The sequence below is a fragment of the Podarcis pityusensis genome (genome assembly GCF_964106645.2).
Source record: "Podarcis pityusensis genome assembly, chromosome: 4".
NCBI lineage: Eukaryota > Metazoa > Chordata > Lepidosauria > Squamata > Lacertidae > Podarcis > Podarcis pityusensis.
Genome location: NC_138027.1, coordinates 20328725 through 20345860, shown reverse-complemented (window position 1 = coordinate 20345860; position 17136 = coordinate 20328725). Strand labels below are relative to the sequence as shown.

The following is a 17136-nucleotide window of genomic DNA, read 5'->3' as shown; positions in this document are numbered from 1 at the left end:
GGACGTGGGTGGCACTGTGGGTTAAACCACAGAGCCTAGGACTTGCCGATCAGAAGGTCGGCGGTTCGAATCCCCGCGACGGGGTGAGCTCCCGCTGCTCGGTCCCTGCTCCTGCCAACCTAGCAGTTCGAAAGCATGTCAAAGTGCAAGTAGATAAATAGGTACCACTCCGGCGGGAAGGTAAACGGCATTTCTGTGTGCTTCTCTGGTTCGCCAGAAGTGGCTTAGTCATGCTGGCCACATGACCCAGAAGCTGGACACTGGCTCCCTCGGCCAATAAAGCGAGATGAGCGCCGCAACCCCAGAGTCGGTCACAACTGGACCTAATGGTCAGGGGTCCCTTTACCTTTTTACCTTCAGCAGAGCTTGGTCAACTTAATGCCAACTGAGCCTGTCTGAGCCTGAAGTCAGGCAGCTCAGCCAGGGATCCCAGTGCATCCAAAGCTGCTCATCCCAAAGGATCTTGCCATAGGATTGCCTCCTAAACAAATATCTATGAATGGGTTGTGTGTGGGGGGGTGTTTTTAAGAAAACGCCTATAGGCAAAAGCATGCAACTCAACAGTTAAAGTGCCTGAAAGCTCAATCTCAAAATGCACCAGAAACCTGCATATCTTAATTCTTATAATTAAGGAGGAAACCATCACTAATTTTCTCCAGAGTTTTCTTAATAAGACAAACGGACTTGTGGTAAAGTAAAGTTAATATCAGGCTTCCGTTAATTTGCAGGTGGGGAACCTTTGGCCCTCCAGATGTTGTATTGCACCAAGTCCCATCAACCCCAGTCAAAATGGCCAGTGGTCAGGAGGGATGGGAGTTCTAGTTCAACAACATCTGGAAGGTGCCAGGCTCCCCATCTCGGAGTTAAGGCGTATGCGTAAAACGCCAGTAAATTGTAGACAAGCCTGAACTCTAGATCCTCTTTCATGCTGGCAAGATCACGGAGGTTAATTAATGGGAAGGGAACTGGAGGGACAACGCGGAAAGAGTCTTAATTTCCCTGTTGCTTCCTGCCGCATCAAGAAAGAATTAGGGGGTGTGCTTGTGGGGTTGCTAGGCAACAAATTATATACAGTTCCACACTCATTCCTTCCGTTCCCTATACCAGCCTTAGCCCTGCATAAATCTCGCCCTATAGTAAATTTAAAGAAGAGGCAGCTTCAGGCGACACTTTTCGGCAGATGGGGAGGGTGGCCAGAGAACAAACTGCCCCCGCAAAGCTTGATTCTCAGTTGTTCCTCAGGCCAGTCTAGCTGCAAACTATGACACTGAAGCAAGTTGTGGGTCAAGGTAGTTTCTGCTCCTTTCCCTTGCTATTGATTTCGTGTATTTTTATTTATTTACTTATTTATTGAACTTATATGCCACCCTACGTCTGAGGAACACAGAGTGGCTTACGTTACTTATGTGAGTTACAGCTAAGGAGAAACCTGAGCTTGCTATAACAACAACAACAACAACAACAACAACAACAACAACAACAAAAATTATTTATACCCTGCCCTCCCTGGCCAGAGCTGGGCTCAGGGCGGCCAACACCCGTAAAAATTACAGTAAAAACATAATAGGGGAATAAAAAAAACCAATTTAAAATACAGGTTAAAATACAATTTAAAATGCAGCCTCATTTTAAAAGCAGCCCATAGATCACATAAAGGGAGTGAAACATAAAGGTCAGACTGAGTCCAAACAAAAGGCCAGGCGGAACAGCTCTGTCTTGCAGGCCCTGCAGAAAGAAATCAGATCCCGCAAATGGACTTTAATCTGTTTAAAGTCAGGTTCGTTATACGCCTTTAGGCACTGGGCGAAAACGTTCCTCTTCAACCCGGCGTTTGGCTGATTAATATTCTATAGCCTTTAGGTAAAGGTAAAAGGTAAAGAACCCCTGGACAGTTACGTCCAGTCAAAGGCAACTATGGGGTGCCGCATTCATCTCGCTTTCAGGCCGAGGGAGTCGGTGTTTGTCCACAAACAGCTTTCCAGGTCATGTGGCCAGAATGAGTAACCCACTTCTGGCACAACAGGACACAGTGACAGAAGCACACAGAAACGCCACTTACCTTCCTGCCGCAGCAGTACCTATTTATCTACTTCCACTAGCATGCTTTCAAACTGCTAGGTTGGCAGGAGCTGCCACAGAGCAACAGGAGCTCACCCTGTCACACGGATTCGAACCACTGACTTGCAAGCCCAAGAGGCTCTGTGGTTTAGACCACAGCGCCACCTTCATTTTTTAACTACAGCATTTACATGTGTTTGTTGGATGGGATTATTGGTTTTTTCCTGTTTATTTTGTGCTTCTATCCTGTATTTTTATCTTGTGGACTGCCCTGAGATTTTGGGATGAAGGGTTGTATATTAAAACAAACAAACAAACAGATGTTATTTGTGACAGTTACCCTTGCAGCTATATAGTAATTGCATTCCTAACATAGGTTCTATTATTACTATTATTATTATTATTATTATTATTATTCCCAACCTTCATTGTGAGGTCCCAGTTCTCACATCACGGGGGGGGGTGTTTCATAGATTACCTTATACCTGGGTACAAGTTGTCTGTACCTGGGTTCATCCACTCCCAAGAGTCTATACATTTGTAGCATCTTAGAACTGGAAATGACACCTACAATGAAGGAATTACAGCTAAAGAATCCATGACAGATGACCATCCTGTCAAGAAAAAGCACCAAGGCAAAAGCCAGCTCCAGATGGCTGGAATGCAAAACAGTGCAGATGTACTGTTGGAGAAAAGGTGGAGCCTATTCTCTGTACTGAGCACCGGATGTTAGCTCAGTGTGTCATATGACCTGTGCTGGAAGTACAGGGGAGGAGTTGTGACTCTTCTGATGGAGTCTGAAGGGAACAGTCACATTTCTATGTACTGTTGAGTGACAGGAATAAAACATGTAGAAAGGACTCCTGTCTGTCTCATTTCCCCTCCCTGGGGAGAATGCAGGGAGGGAGAGAAGCAGAGAGAAGCAGAGGGTGTGTTCTTCTCACGTTTGAGGAGGATCGCCGGGTTTGTTTACCTAGCCTGCCGGGAGTCGCAGACGGACGGTAAACAACAGTATCTCGCTCAATTGCCTCGGGGGAGGCCAGGTACCTCTGCCTGTGGGCTGAAGATACTGACACATCCAACCTCTGTTTAAATACCTACAATGTAGGAGAGTCCGGTACCCTCTGAGGGAGTCCACAGTGGCAGACTTTGGTCACTAAAATTTCAGTGGTGCCCTGCACAAAGCCAACATTTGACACACCCCTGCTTCTCATCTTCCATGCTGCTCAGTTCACGATGTTCTAGAGCCCTGCAGCACCCTCTAGTGTTAGCTCCCAGAGTGATGGAACCCAAATCCGCCTCTGGAGCCCAGTCACACCTGAATACCACTGGGTGGGCATTGCAATTGGGGAAATTGCTGTTGCATTGTTGTCCTGCTAGAGGGCTTCTCATAGGCGTCTGGGCGGCCACTGTGAGAACAGGATGCTGGAATAGATGGGTTGTTGGCCTGAGCCAGCAACCCTCTTCTTTAAAAGCATAAGTTCTACCAGCCTTAAAAAGTTACATAGAAACATAAGGTAAAGGTAAAGGGACCCCTGACCATTAGGTCCAGTCGTGGCCAACTCTGGGGTTGCGGCGCTCATCTCGCTTTATTTGCCGAGGGAGCCAGCGTACAGCTTCCGGGTCATGTGGCCAGCATGACTAAGCCGCTTCTGGCGAACCAGAGCAGAGCACGAAAACGCTGTTTACCTTCCCGCCGGAGTGGTACCTATTTATCTACTTGCACTTGACGTGCTTTCGAACTGCTAGGTTGGCAGGAGCAGGGACCGAGCAACGGGAGCTCACCCCATCACAGTGATTCGAACCACCGACCTTCTGATCGGCAAGTCCTAGGCTCTGTGGTTTAACCCACAGCGCCACCCACGTCCCACATAGAAACATAAGACGCTGCCTTATAGTGAGCAGATAATCAGTCCAACTAGCTCAACTGGCAGCAATTCTCTCCTGTTTCAGACTGAGGACATTCCCAGCCCTACCTAGACAAGCCAAGACTTGAACCCAGGATCTTCTGCCTGCAAAGCAGATACTTTGCTCCTAAGCTACCTTTCCCCAATCACACCTATGACTGGTCCTTCTACAAACATGAAAGCTGCCATGTGAAGCTGCAGTCGTCAGGGGACGCCATGCATGTATGAACCACCATTCTACAGGATTCACCTTGTTGACTTGAATGGGATGCGATGCTGGAGGGTAAAAAAGAAAGAAAGAAGCATGTAGCAAGCTGCCAAAGAACCCCATCCCAACAGCAACAAAATGGCTTAAATCTTGATACTCATGGTTCAGCCACGTCCCACTTAAATGCCCGCCATAGCGAATGTGAGGCACGTGCTGATTACACGATTTGTGCTGTTGGAGAGCCAGCAGCAGGCCTGTGGTTCAGGCGTTAAACTCAGCGGCCGCCGTCAGTCTCTGAGACATTTAACTCGTTGCCAATTTGTAAGCTGCTCAGCGTCTATCGGAGAGGGTGGAGTTTGGAGAACAGAAGGTTCAGCCAGGCAGAGACGATGAAATGAGCTATCGTTTAAAAAGAGGAATTGCATGACTAACGGTTTAGGAGAAGAGGAGAAAACAAACCACTTCATCTCCCCAGCCCTCCTTCAAACTGACAAAGAAATAGTCACGATACAAAATGTATCTCAGGGAAGTAAATGGTAGACATGGGTACCGTTATTTAACTTCACTTCCACACACCACGGGGTCACCATTGCAGTCCTTGATCAACGCTCGTTCCTTATTTCAGTTGGCTGCTCCCACCAAATATACAGCCACGATCTGGATTGCTTCTTTACAATGAGATTCTGTGATGAAAGCAGTTAAGGGTATTGAAAGGCTCAGCTCTTGGGCTTTTAGCTCAACAACCCCATTCATGAAACAGAGCACAGAAGTATGGAGGAACGCATGGAATGAGGATAGAAGCAGGATAGAATCGCTAGACCAATCTACCTGTTTGTCCATTTGATGCTTTATACCTGAAGGAGCGTCTCCACCCCCATCGTTCTACCCGGAATCTGAGGTCCAGCGCCGAGGGCCTTCTGGCAGTTCCCTCACTGCAAAAAGTGAATTTACAGGGAAACAACCAGAGACCCTTCTCGGTAGTGGTGCCCGCTCCATGCAACGCCCTCCTGTCAGATGTCAAGGAAATAAACAGCTATCTTGACTTTTCGAAGACATCTGAAGGCAGCCCTGTTTAGGGAAGTTTTAAATGTTTGTTTTGCTGTGTTTGATGTTTCAGTTTGTTGAAAGCCTCCCAAAGGTGGCTGGGCTACCCAGGCAGATGGGTGGCATATAAATAACAAATCGATGATGATGATGATGATGATGATGTTTGCAACATTCAGTGAAGCTGAATGTTGGAAGATTCAGGAAAAACAAAAGAATCAGACAAAGCATTGTTAAACTCTGGCATTTACTCCCACAAGCTGTAGCAGTGATGGCCACCAACTTGGATGGTTTTGAAAGAGGATTAGACAAATTTGTGGAGGGTAAGGCTCTCAGTGGCTTCTAGCCACTATCAGAGACAGAACGCCTTGCAATACCAGTTGTCAGGAATTGCAGGTGGGAAGAGTGATGTTTCTTTCAGGCTTCTCAGGGGAATCTGGTTGACCACCATGAGCACCAGATGCTGGACCAGATGGGCCTTTGGCGTGATGCAGCAGGCTCACATTGGTACAACCCAGGAAAAGCTTTCCTGTTCCTGTCAAGCAGACCTGCAAGAAGAGCAAAGGGAGGTGGGGAAAGATAGCTTTTAGCATCTTGGACTTTGGACCTTGCATTAAGTCCACCTGGGGGCTGGAGTTGGTCACTTTGGTTTGTTTGTTTGTTTGTTTGTTTGTTTGTTTAAAAAGAAATGCCAGACAGGGAAAAGAGGCATAACTAAGGATAGGGAGAGATCTTGCTGATTCGGGGGTGAAGCCAGAGCAGAATCTGGAGTGACAGATTGGATTGAGTTAATTGCAAATAACCTTTTGCCATTCTAGCTCTAAACATCAGTGCCTGTTCAGACCTGGCACTGACTTCCAGACACTACTGATTTTTAACTGAAGGGCCAATAGAAGACAGGCAGCAAGCAAGCGATTTATTATGATCACAGACCAGTAAAATTCAATACAATGATAAAAGGCACATTGAGGGTCAAATACAAATAATTATGCATTTTTCTTCTCTCATGAAGCAAGCACAATGATTTTGTCCTGATCAGCATCAAGGTCAGAAAAAAACTGGTAGCCCTCTTAGTGTCACAAAAGGACACATTCTTTAAACAAATGAGCACCAAGTTTGCAGGAGATATAACTGTCTTTAGAGGGAGAATTAATCTTTCTCTACATTCACTATACGGGTTACAATGTAGGAGGACCTGTTCAACAAATTCTACTGCTCTATCTCAACACAAATGTGTCCATTCATTAGTCCAGAACTTATTAATTCTTCTATTTAGCAGTGATGATGGCAGCACATTGAAGCAAGCCAGAGTTAATGTTGTCGGAGAATTTCAGATTGTTAATGTATACAGATACAAAGCTGTGGTGATTCCCTAATTTATAGGAGAACAAGTTTTATTGGCTGAAGTTCTCAGATCCTGTAGATCTAGGTCTCCAATCTTGGAGCAACCAAAAGTTGAGCCTTCTGTGACCCATAATTTCCCAAAACACCGTAAGAAAAGCCCAGCCTGTGTTCCTTGGGAAGTTTCTGAGCCTATCCCCTGGGTAGGAAACACAGTTACCTGGAAATGGGTACTCAAATCAATCAAAAGTAAAGCTCAAATTGATGCATTTACATTTCTTAGCAACACTTGATAGCTATCTCTTTTAGTTTCCTTCCCCCCCTTTTTTATTTTATTTGCTCAACACATCACAAAAACAACAAAAAGACATATTACACCATAATAAGAATATCATCAGTCACACATTACATAAAGAATTAATATAAATTCCATAATCCATAAACTGTAATGGTCTCTTCCTCTTAAATCCGACTTCCCATCTACTCCATAAATCTAATTACCATTCTTTTCTGCCAATGCATGTTATTGCTATCATCTTAAATCAGTTCAAAATGTATTATATCATAGACAGCTATCTCTTCTTAGTGCTCTCACGTTCTTTTGTTCATCACTGGACAAGTGGGATCTGCAGCAAATTGTTGCAGTGTGAACTTCTCCCATTCTGTGTCCCATCTATCCATTCTGCCTCTCCCTGGTTTTTCACCCCTCCCCATAATCCAGCATTCTGCGGCCACTGAGCTGTTTACTGTCTCTGATTCCCACCCCCAATTTGGGTTGTTCCCCCACCCTTTATTTTATTTTTATTTTTCTTTTTTTTTTAATATAGATTTTTATTGGTTTTACACCATTTTTTAAACAATACAAACAAATAAAAAGACAAACAAACATGTATAATTTCACAACCTTTTTTCCATAGCCTTCGTTTCTCGGACTCCCCCATACCTCCCCTTTCTGCATCCCTGTTTGTAAAATTATTTCAGCAGCTTTTGAGCAATTTTATCAAATATATGTCCTCTTAGTCCTTTCTCTAACTTAATCTTATGTCACTGTTTCCCCTTTTCTCTCAGCACCTCGGCATTTTAGCATTCATCAATTTTATAATAGCTCTTAAGATAAATTTTAAATTTCCTCCAGTCCTCTTCCGTCGTCTCTTTCCTCTGATCACGGATTCTGCCAGTCATCTCAGCCAGTGTCATATAGTCCATCACTTTCATCTGCCATTCTTCCACGGTGGGTAGGTCTTGTGTCTTCCAATACTTTGCGATGAGTATTCTTGCTGCTGTCGTAGCATACATAAAGAAAATTCTATCTTTCTTTGACACCAATTGGCCGACAATGCCCAAGAGAAAGGCCTCTGGTTTCTTAGGGAAAGTACATTTAAGTACCTTTTTCATTTCATTATATATCATTTCCCAGAAAGCCTTAATCTTCGGGCACGTCCACCAAAGGTGATAGAAAGTACCTTCAGTTTCTTTACACTTCCAACACTTATTATCAGGCAAATGATAAATTTTTGCTAGCTTGACTGGGGTCATGTACCACCTGTAGATCATTTTCATAACATTTTCCTTTAAGGCATTACATGCCGTAAATTTTATACCGGTGTTCCACAACCATTCCCAGTCAGCAAACATAATATTGTGACCAATGTCTTGTGCCCACTTAATCATAACCGATTTAGCTGTTTCATCTTGTGTATTCCATTTCAGCAGCAAGTTATACATTCTTGACAAATTCTTGGTATTGGGTTCTAACAATTCAGTTTCTAATTTTGATTTCTCCACCTGGAAGCCAATTTTCCTATCTTGTTTGTAGACCTCCATTATTTGATAATAATGGAGCCAATCTCTTACTTTAGGTTTCAATTTCTCATGACTCTGCAATTTCAATTTATCTCCATCTTGTTCCAAGATTTCCCAATACTTTGGCCATTCGGCCTCCATATTGAGTTTCTTCAATGCCTTAGCCTCCAAGGGTGACAACCATCTAGGGGTTTTGTTTTCCAACAAGTCTTTATATCTTATCCAAACATTAAATAACGCTTTTCTGACAATGTGATTTTTAAAGGCCCTATGCACTTTGATTTTATCATACCATAGATATGCATGCCAACCAAATGTATTATTGAAACCTTCTAAGTCCAAGATATCTGTGTTCTCGAGGAGCATCCACTCTTTCAGCCAGCAAAACACTGCTGCTTCATAGTACAATTTTAAGTCCGGCAGGGCAAATCCCCCTCTTTCTTTTGCATCTGTAAGTACTTTAAATTTTATTCTGGGCTTTTTGCCCTGCCAGACAAATTTCGAAATATCTTTCTGCCACCTCTTGAAACAGTCCATCTTGTCAAGAATCTGCAAAGTTTGAAACAAAAATAACATTCTAGGCAATACATTCATCTTAATAACTGCAATTCGGCCTAACATTGACAATTTCAAATTTGACCATATTTCTAGATCTTTTTTAATTTCTGACCAACATTTTTCATAATTGTCTTTATACAAGTTCAAATTTTTAGATGTCAAGTGAACCCCTAGGTATTTCACCTTCTTAACCACTGTCAAACCTGTCTCTTCTTGAAATTTCTCCTTCTCCATAGCTGTTAAGTTTTTTTCTAAGACTTTAGTCTTCTGTTTGTTCAGTTTGAATCCGGCTACCTGGCCGAATTGTTGAATTATCTCCAACACCCTTTTTGTACTAGTGTCTGGCTCTTGTAAGGTTAGTACTAAGTCATCTGCGAAGGCCCTTAACTTGTAATGTTTAGCTCCGACCTGTACACCTTTAACCTGCTGGTCATCTCTAATCATATTTAGCAACACCTCCAGAACAGAAATAAAAAGCAATGGGGAAATTGGGCACCCCTGTCGTGTCCCTTTTTCTATCTTGAATTCTTCAGTTATCACATTATTTACAATCAACTTAGCTTTTTGTTCAGAGTATATCGCACCCATACCATTCTCAAATCCTTGGCCTACCCCCATCCCATGAAGATTCTTTTTCATAAAACTCCAAGAAATATTGTCAAAGGCTTTCTCCGCGTCCACAAATATCAGCACTGCTTTAGTATTTATATTCACCTCCAATAGTTCCAAAATGTCTATTATATTCCTCACATTATCTGATAAATGTCTTTTTGGGAGAAAGCCTGCTTGGTCCTTATTAATCTTCTCCATCAACACTCTTTTCAATCTTTTTGCCAAAATGTCTGCAAAGATTTTGTAATCCACATTAAGTAGTGATATTGGGCGGTAGTTCTTGAGTTGAGTCTTTTCAGTCTCTGTCTTTGGTATGAGTGTAATATAAGCTTCTTTCCACGATTCTGGCGCCCTTTTCCCCTCTAAAATCTCGTTACAGACTTCCTTTAACGGTTGAACCAACCACTCCTTCAAAGCTTTGTAGTATCTGGAAGTCAGTCCATCTGGTCCTGGAGATTTGCCCAATTGCATGTTCTGAATGGCACCCTCTATCTCTTGTTCTGTTATTCTCTGGTTTAGATCCACCTTACTTTGATGAGAGATTTTTTGTAATCCATATTTTTTAAGGAATTCGTCTATGTCCTCTTCATTCTGTGATCCTTGTGAATATAGTTTTTTAAAATAACTCAAGAAACAGTTTCTAATCTCGTTAGGTTTGGATATATTCTTTCCATCCACTTCTAGATTTGTGACTGTATTTAGTTTCTGTCTTTTCTTCAATTGCCAAGCCAGAAGTTTACCACATTTATCTGCAGATTCAAATGTCTTTTGTCTCATTTGCTTTATCTTCCACTCAATCTCTTGATTCATCAATTCCATATATTGTGTTTGATATAACTTAATCTCTCTCAAAATCTCCTGGGACTTTGGTTTTGATCTTAATTTCTTCTCTCCTTCTTTTATCTTTTCCAAGATCTTTTCCTTCTTCTCATTTTGCTTTCTCTTTTTTATTGAATTTTTTATTGAATTTTGTTGAATTAGGAATCCTCGCAGAGAGGACCATTTATTTTATTTTTCTACCTCTGCAAGTCTTGGGGTTTCCCCAAGTCTGCTCACCCTCCCCCCTTATGCATAGATGGGACCATTTTAGCAACAGAAGGTGCCACACATAGAATAAGTTCAAAAACTTGTGTGTGTATATATATATATATATATATATATATATATATATATATGATTTATTATGCAGGCTAAAAAGCAGAGACATCACCTTGCCAACAAAGATCCGTATAGTTAAAGCTATGGTTTTCCCAGTAGTGATGTATGGAAGTGAGAGCTGGACCATAAAGGCTGGACCATAAGGCTGATCGCCGAAGAATTGATGTTTTAGAATTATGGTGCTGGAGGAGACTCTTGAGAGTCCCATGGACTGCAAGAAGATCAAGCCTATCCATTCTGAAGGAAATCAGCCCTGAGTGCTCACTGGAAGGACAGATCGTGAAGCTGAGGATGAATGAATTCTTAAGAAGAGAAGACTCCCTGGAAAAGATCCTGATGTTGGGAAAGATGTAGGGCACAAGGAGAAGCGGACGACAGAGGACGAGATGGTTGGACAGTGTTCTTGAAGCTACCAGTTTGACCAAACTGCGGGAGGCAGTTGAAGACAGGAGTGCCTGGTGTGCTCTGGTCCATGGGGTCACGAAGAGTCAGACACAACTAAATGACTAAACAACAACAACAATTATCCAGCCTGACTTGCTTCTGGATTGCATCCATGGCTACTGGACACAAAGGCTCTATTGACATTATGCTTCTGAAAACCAGTTGCTGGAAATTGCAGGGGGTGGGGCAGAGTGCTGTCACTCTGAGGCCCTACTTATGAGCTTCCCACAGCTATCTGGTTGGCGTCTGTGAGAATAGAGCACCAGGCTAGGTGAGCCATTGATCTGATCCTGCAGGTCATACGTCTTCTGTTCTTATGCTTATCATCTCCTCCCAGCCTGAACATTTTAAGAGAATTCTATGAGAGGTTACCAGTTTCATCGGCGTTGTCCATTCTGAAGGAAACTTTCCACCAGGGATGGGGGAGAAACCTGATCCGATTTTCATTTAATGGCAAACCTTCCTCAGCTGAACTTTCCAAAAACACAGACATCCTTCGAAAAGGGGCACTTCTCCAAATTTTGCAATGCTGTTCTCCAACCACTGGGATTAAAATGTGCTTTAAAAATGAATATATGAGTGAAACGCACACATACAAATTATTTATATGGGGGGGGGGATGGCTTAGCAAAAAATGTGCAAATTGGGAGAAACGAGCACCTAAATGCAGATGAATTTTCACAAGGGCTCAAAAGAAAAATCGCAAACCGATGCGGAAATGCTGAGAACTAAACTCAAGGGTGGAAAAATGAGAAACTGAGAGAAACCAAAATTGACTGCTGCACCCACCTCTACTTTCCATACAAAGGTTGCCTTGAACTTTCCAGTGCTTGGGGAAAGACCAACGCAAGAGTCATAAAAACTCCTAAATTCTAAAGAAAACTGCAGATAAAACAGAAGAGGGCTGTTTTCCCTTGTCCAGATGAAAAATGACAGTAACTCTGATAATGAAGTAGCTCTTGCACTGCATCTCATCTATCTTGCCAACATTCTGCTTTCTTTGTGCTGACCCGCCTCTGATGCAATACCACATAATGGAAAGTCTGGATGTGCAGAGAGGTAAAGGATGTTCTTGGGTACTTTCTCTGTTTCTTTGTTTCTTCTTACTTTATTTGTTTTCTTTCCAACCAGTTGCCCAAATGGAAATACCCACCAACTTCGGTATTTGCTATCAAAATAAAATCAATATTTAAGAACACCCAATTACATTATTATTATGATTATTGATTGGTTTTATATACCGCCCTATACCCAGAGGTCTCAGAGCAGTTCACAGAATAAAGTCAAAATATAAAACCACAAAATACACAATCAAAATAAAAACAACAACTCAATAAACCCCCTCCCCCACAAAAAACCCACATTTTAAAAGAGCATAGGATGTCAATCAAATCAACCAAAGGCCTTGTTAAAAAGGAATGTTTTTGCCTGGCGCCTAAAGGTGTATAATGACTTCCCTGGAGACAGCATTCCACAGACAGGGAGCCACTGTAGAGAAGGCCCGCTGTCATGTTGCCACCCTCTCGAGGAGGAGGCACATGAAGGAGGGCCTCAGAAGATGATCTCAGGGTCCGGGTAGGTTCATATGAAAAGAGGTGGTCCTTGAGGTATAGTGGTCCTGAGCCATTTAAGGCTTTTTGGTCAAAACCAGCACTTTGAATTGGGCCTGGAAACTAATTAGTAGCCAGTGCAGTCAGACCAGGATCAGTGTAATATGCTCAAACTGTCTTGCTCCGGTGAGCAACCTGGCCATTGAATTCTGCACTAGCTGAAGTTTCTGAACCGTCTTCAGAGCACTAACAGTGACTCAGTTTTATCTGGATTGGGTTTCAGTTTGTCAGCTCTCATCCAGTCCATTACCAAGGCAAGACACTGTTCCAGCACTTCCACTGCCTCACCTGCAGGTGTAAAGGAGAAATAGAGCTGAATGTCATCAGCATACTGTTGACAACGTACTCTAAACCTCTGTATAACCCCACCCAGCGGTTTTGTGTAGATGTTAAACAACATAGGGGATAGGACTGAGCCCTGTGGAGCCACACTGAAGGTTCTGTGGGGCTGAAAAGCATTCCCCAAACAACACCCTCTGGGAATGACCATCCAAGTAGGACTGGAACCACCACAAAGCAATGCCACCCACCCCTAGTTTGGACAGTTGCTCCAGAAGGATACCATGGTCAATTGTATCAAAAGCCACTGAGAGGTCAAGAAGAATTAACAGGGACATGTTTCCTGTATCTCTCTCTCAACAGAAGTCATCATACAAGGCGACCAAAGCAGTTTCTGTGCCAAAACCGGGCCTAAACCCCGACTGAAATGGATCCAGAAAATCGGTTTCTTCCAAAAGTGCCTAGATCTGGTCTATGTCCACTCACTCCAGAACCTTACTCAGGAAAGGGAGATTAGCAACTGGCTCTGGTAGTTAGTTAGGTTTTCTGAATCCAGGGAAGGTTTATTAAGGAGTGGTTTTACCACTGCCTCCTTCAAACAGACAGGTAATATCTCATATAACTAGCAGCAGGCCGAGAGAGGATCAAATACTTAAGTCACTAAGACTGCAGGATTTGTGGATGGCATAGCTGGAATCATCAGAGCCACATAGGAATCTGCTTACTCTGTCAATTCATTTCATGAGAATTTATATATACAGTATATTTATACAAAGCCTTGCTGGATGGGACCAAAGGCTTATCTCGTCCAGCACCCTGTTATCACAGTGAACAATCAGATTCCCACGCAAAATTCTTCTAATATACATTTTTGCAAAGCGATTTTCCCTAATGTAATGGATTCATTTATCTTTTCCCATTCATATGTGCCTTTCCAGTTGAGTCCCAAAAATGTCCCCATTTAAAGTTCTATCCAAGCTACCTCACTTCTCTAGCATAGAGACAGACCACATGTTTGGCAAGTCAAAAAAATTGTTTACTTACTAAACTCTTCAAAAGTCAGATTAATGTGTCTTTAATTACAGCAGTCAGAAAACCTGCACAGGCAGTCAAAATGCTGCTTAATTACAAAAGGTAATAGTTTCTAAACGATGGGTATGGAGAAAGGCTAGTTTCAGATTCCACTCTGATGTGAAACAAAAGAGGCTAGTTAAAGCAATATGCTGGAGCAACGGACTCAGAGATACCAAAATCCACATGGAGAGAGAGCGATAACAAAGGCTTGGTGACCCATTTGCTCTCAAGGTGGGAAGTGATGTAGGATAAGCCTGGCAGGACAGTGTACTCTATGGTTTAACTCCTTCGTGCACTAACTAGATTCAAACATGCTAGAGTTATACGAGGCTAGAAACCTACATGCAGAAGGTCCCAATTACAATCCTTGGTCTCTCCAAGGAGGGCTGGTGGGACCCCCTGCCTGAAACTTTAGAGAGCTGTTGCCAGTCAGTGTAGACAATACTACACTAGATGGACAAATGGTCCAACTTGGTATATGGGGACTTCCTATATACTTTACTCCAGTCTCCTTGTAAACGTTTCCTATCTGAGTTTCAAACAAAAGCAAAACAAAAAAATTGGAATAGAAAATAATAGCCCAGTTGCCCTAGAAATCTGAGATAATAATAATAATAATAATAATAATAATAATAATAATAATAATTCATTATTTATACCCCGCCCATCTGGCTAAGTTTCCCCAGCCACTCTGGGCGGCTTCCAATCAAGTGTTAAAAACAATACAGCATTAAATATTAAAAACTTCCCTGAACAGGGCTGCCTTCAGATGTCTTTTAAAGAGAAGATAGCTGCTTATTTCCTTCACATCTAAAGGGAGGGCGTTCCACAGGGCGGGTGCCACTACCCAGAAGGCCCTCTGTCTGGTTCCCTGTAACTGCACTTCTTGCAATGAGGGAACTGCCAGAAGGGCCTCGGTGCTGGATCTCAGTGTCCGGGCAGAACGATGGAGGTGGAGACGCTCCTTCAGGTATACAGGACCAAGGCCATTTAGGGCTTTAAAGGTCAACACCAACACTTTGAATTGTGCTCGGAAACATACTGGGAGCCAATGCAGATCTCTCAGGACCGGTGTTATGTGGTCCCGGCGGCCACTCTCAGTCACCAATCTAGCTGCCGCATTCTGGATTAATTGCAGTTTCCGGGTCACCTTCAAAGGTAGCCCCACGTAGAGCGCATTGCAGTAGTCCAAGCGGGAGATAACCAGAGCATGCACCACTCTGGCAAGACAGTCCGTGGGCAGGTAGGGTCTCAGCCTGTGTTTCAGATGGAGCTGGTAGAGAAGCAACTTTGACCAGTTCCTGCAATAACACACCTTCCTACCTCTAGATTTGAGCTTGCCACTTTCACCGCCTTTAAATGTCATTAAAACCACATAATGCTGCAGTTCTGCGTATGGAATAGCTTCCATAGGATTGATTTTATTATATTTTCATACAGGGGAAAATAACAACAGTAAAACTGGAAAGAAAATGAACAAGCAGACTCAGCCTAAGCCCTGACTGTGCCTGGAACAAAGAACCGACAGCAGGCGAGGAGCAGAAGCAGAGAAACAGCAACTGCAAAGAGAAAAGGAAGGATTCCTTCACTAGCAGCAACCTAAGAATGCAGTCACTTCTTGGCTAACTGCTACCCCCTACCTGGTACTGCAGAAACCTGCACTCGGATATGATTTCTAGGAAGTAGAGCCAGGCAGGATGTATTACATTTTGGGTCCAGGCAGGATTCAAACCAGACTGCCATGGACATCGGTGAGGAAGGAGGGCAACTCCGCCAAGCCTGTTATGATTCTAACAGCTATCAAGGCAGCTGTCTGGGGGAAGATCCACCTGGCAGGAGTTGGCCTCCTAGCCTGAGTGTTATTGTCATCACCTCTGCTGGATCTGGTCTGGGTTGGTTGGTTGGGTGGGTGCTTGCAAGCAATTGGGGTCCATTCTCGCATTAAGGGTGTTTGAGAATAGGATAATGGCCAAGGCTGTTGCTTGAATAATAAAGCATTTTGTTGCAGCTTCAGTAGCTTGTGGGTGGTGTTGTTTGGCTAAAACTGGGATGATAGCTAAGGTGTTTAGTTCTAGTCCAATTCAGGCTAGAAGCCAGTGGCCAGCAACATCAAAGCAACACGATGGCCAGAAACACTAACAATGTGAACAACTTTATGGAATAATTCAAAACATCAAAACTAACAAACTGAAGTCTCTGAAAGTCTCTGAAAGTCCTTAAATGAATCACGATGCCAGACTTTACATGTCCAATTCTGATGTCCAGCTCTGAACTCTGCTGAACAATGTTTCCAGATAACAACTACTGTTTCATTGAATTCTGTCAGGAAAAAGCACCAAGGCAAAAGCCAGCTCCAGATGGCTGGAATGCAAAACAGTGCAGATGTACTGTTGGAGAAAAGGTGGAGCCTATTCTCTGTACTGAGCACCGGATGTTAGCTCAGTGTGTCATATGACCTGTGCTGGAAGTACAGGGGAGGAGTGTGTGACTCTTCTGATGGAGTCTGAAGGGAACAGTCACATTTCTATGTACTGTTGAATGACAGGAATAAAACATGTAGAAAGGACTCCTGTCTGTCTCTTCTTCCCCTCCCTGGGAAGGAATGCAGGGAGGGAGGAAGGAGGAGGGTGTGTCCTGCTCACGTTTGAGGAGGATCACCGGTTTGTTTACCTAGCCTGCCGGAGGTCGCAGACGGACAGTAAACACACAGTATCTCGCTCAATTGCCTCGGGGGAGGCCAGGTACCTCTGCCTGTGTGAGGAAGATACTGACATATGGTAGCAGAGGATGGTTTCGATCCATCGACCTCTGCATGAGAGGCTGATAGATTGTCCTCCTCTGCTCCAAGGAGGAAGAGAAGCGTCTGAAAGAAGCCAGAGGCTCCACAGACAGCTGGTGGAAAGAAGAGGTGTTTTCCAAGCAACGGAGCTCAAGGTATGCTGCATTTCGGGCTAAAAGTGTGAACGCAGGAAGATTAATTCCCTGGTTCACGGAGCTGCGTTTCAAAGAAAACAAAAGCTCCGGAGGAAGAGGCCTGCAT

General features: G+C 43.4%; 1 long non-coding RNA gene across 1 annotated transcript; it reads left to right on the top strand.

The window, feature by feature from the left end:
- The first annotated feature begins 1038 nt into the window (after positions 1 to 1038).
- LOC308475425 lies at positions 1039 to 16109 on the top strand. The gene is made up of 2 exons (XR_013985179.1): positions 1039 to 1289; positions 15537 to 16109. It is a non-coding gene; the product is annotated as an uncharacterized lncRNA (long non-coding RNA).
- The last annotated feature ends 1027 nt before the right edge of the window (positions 16110 to 17136 follow it).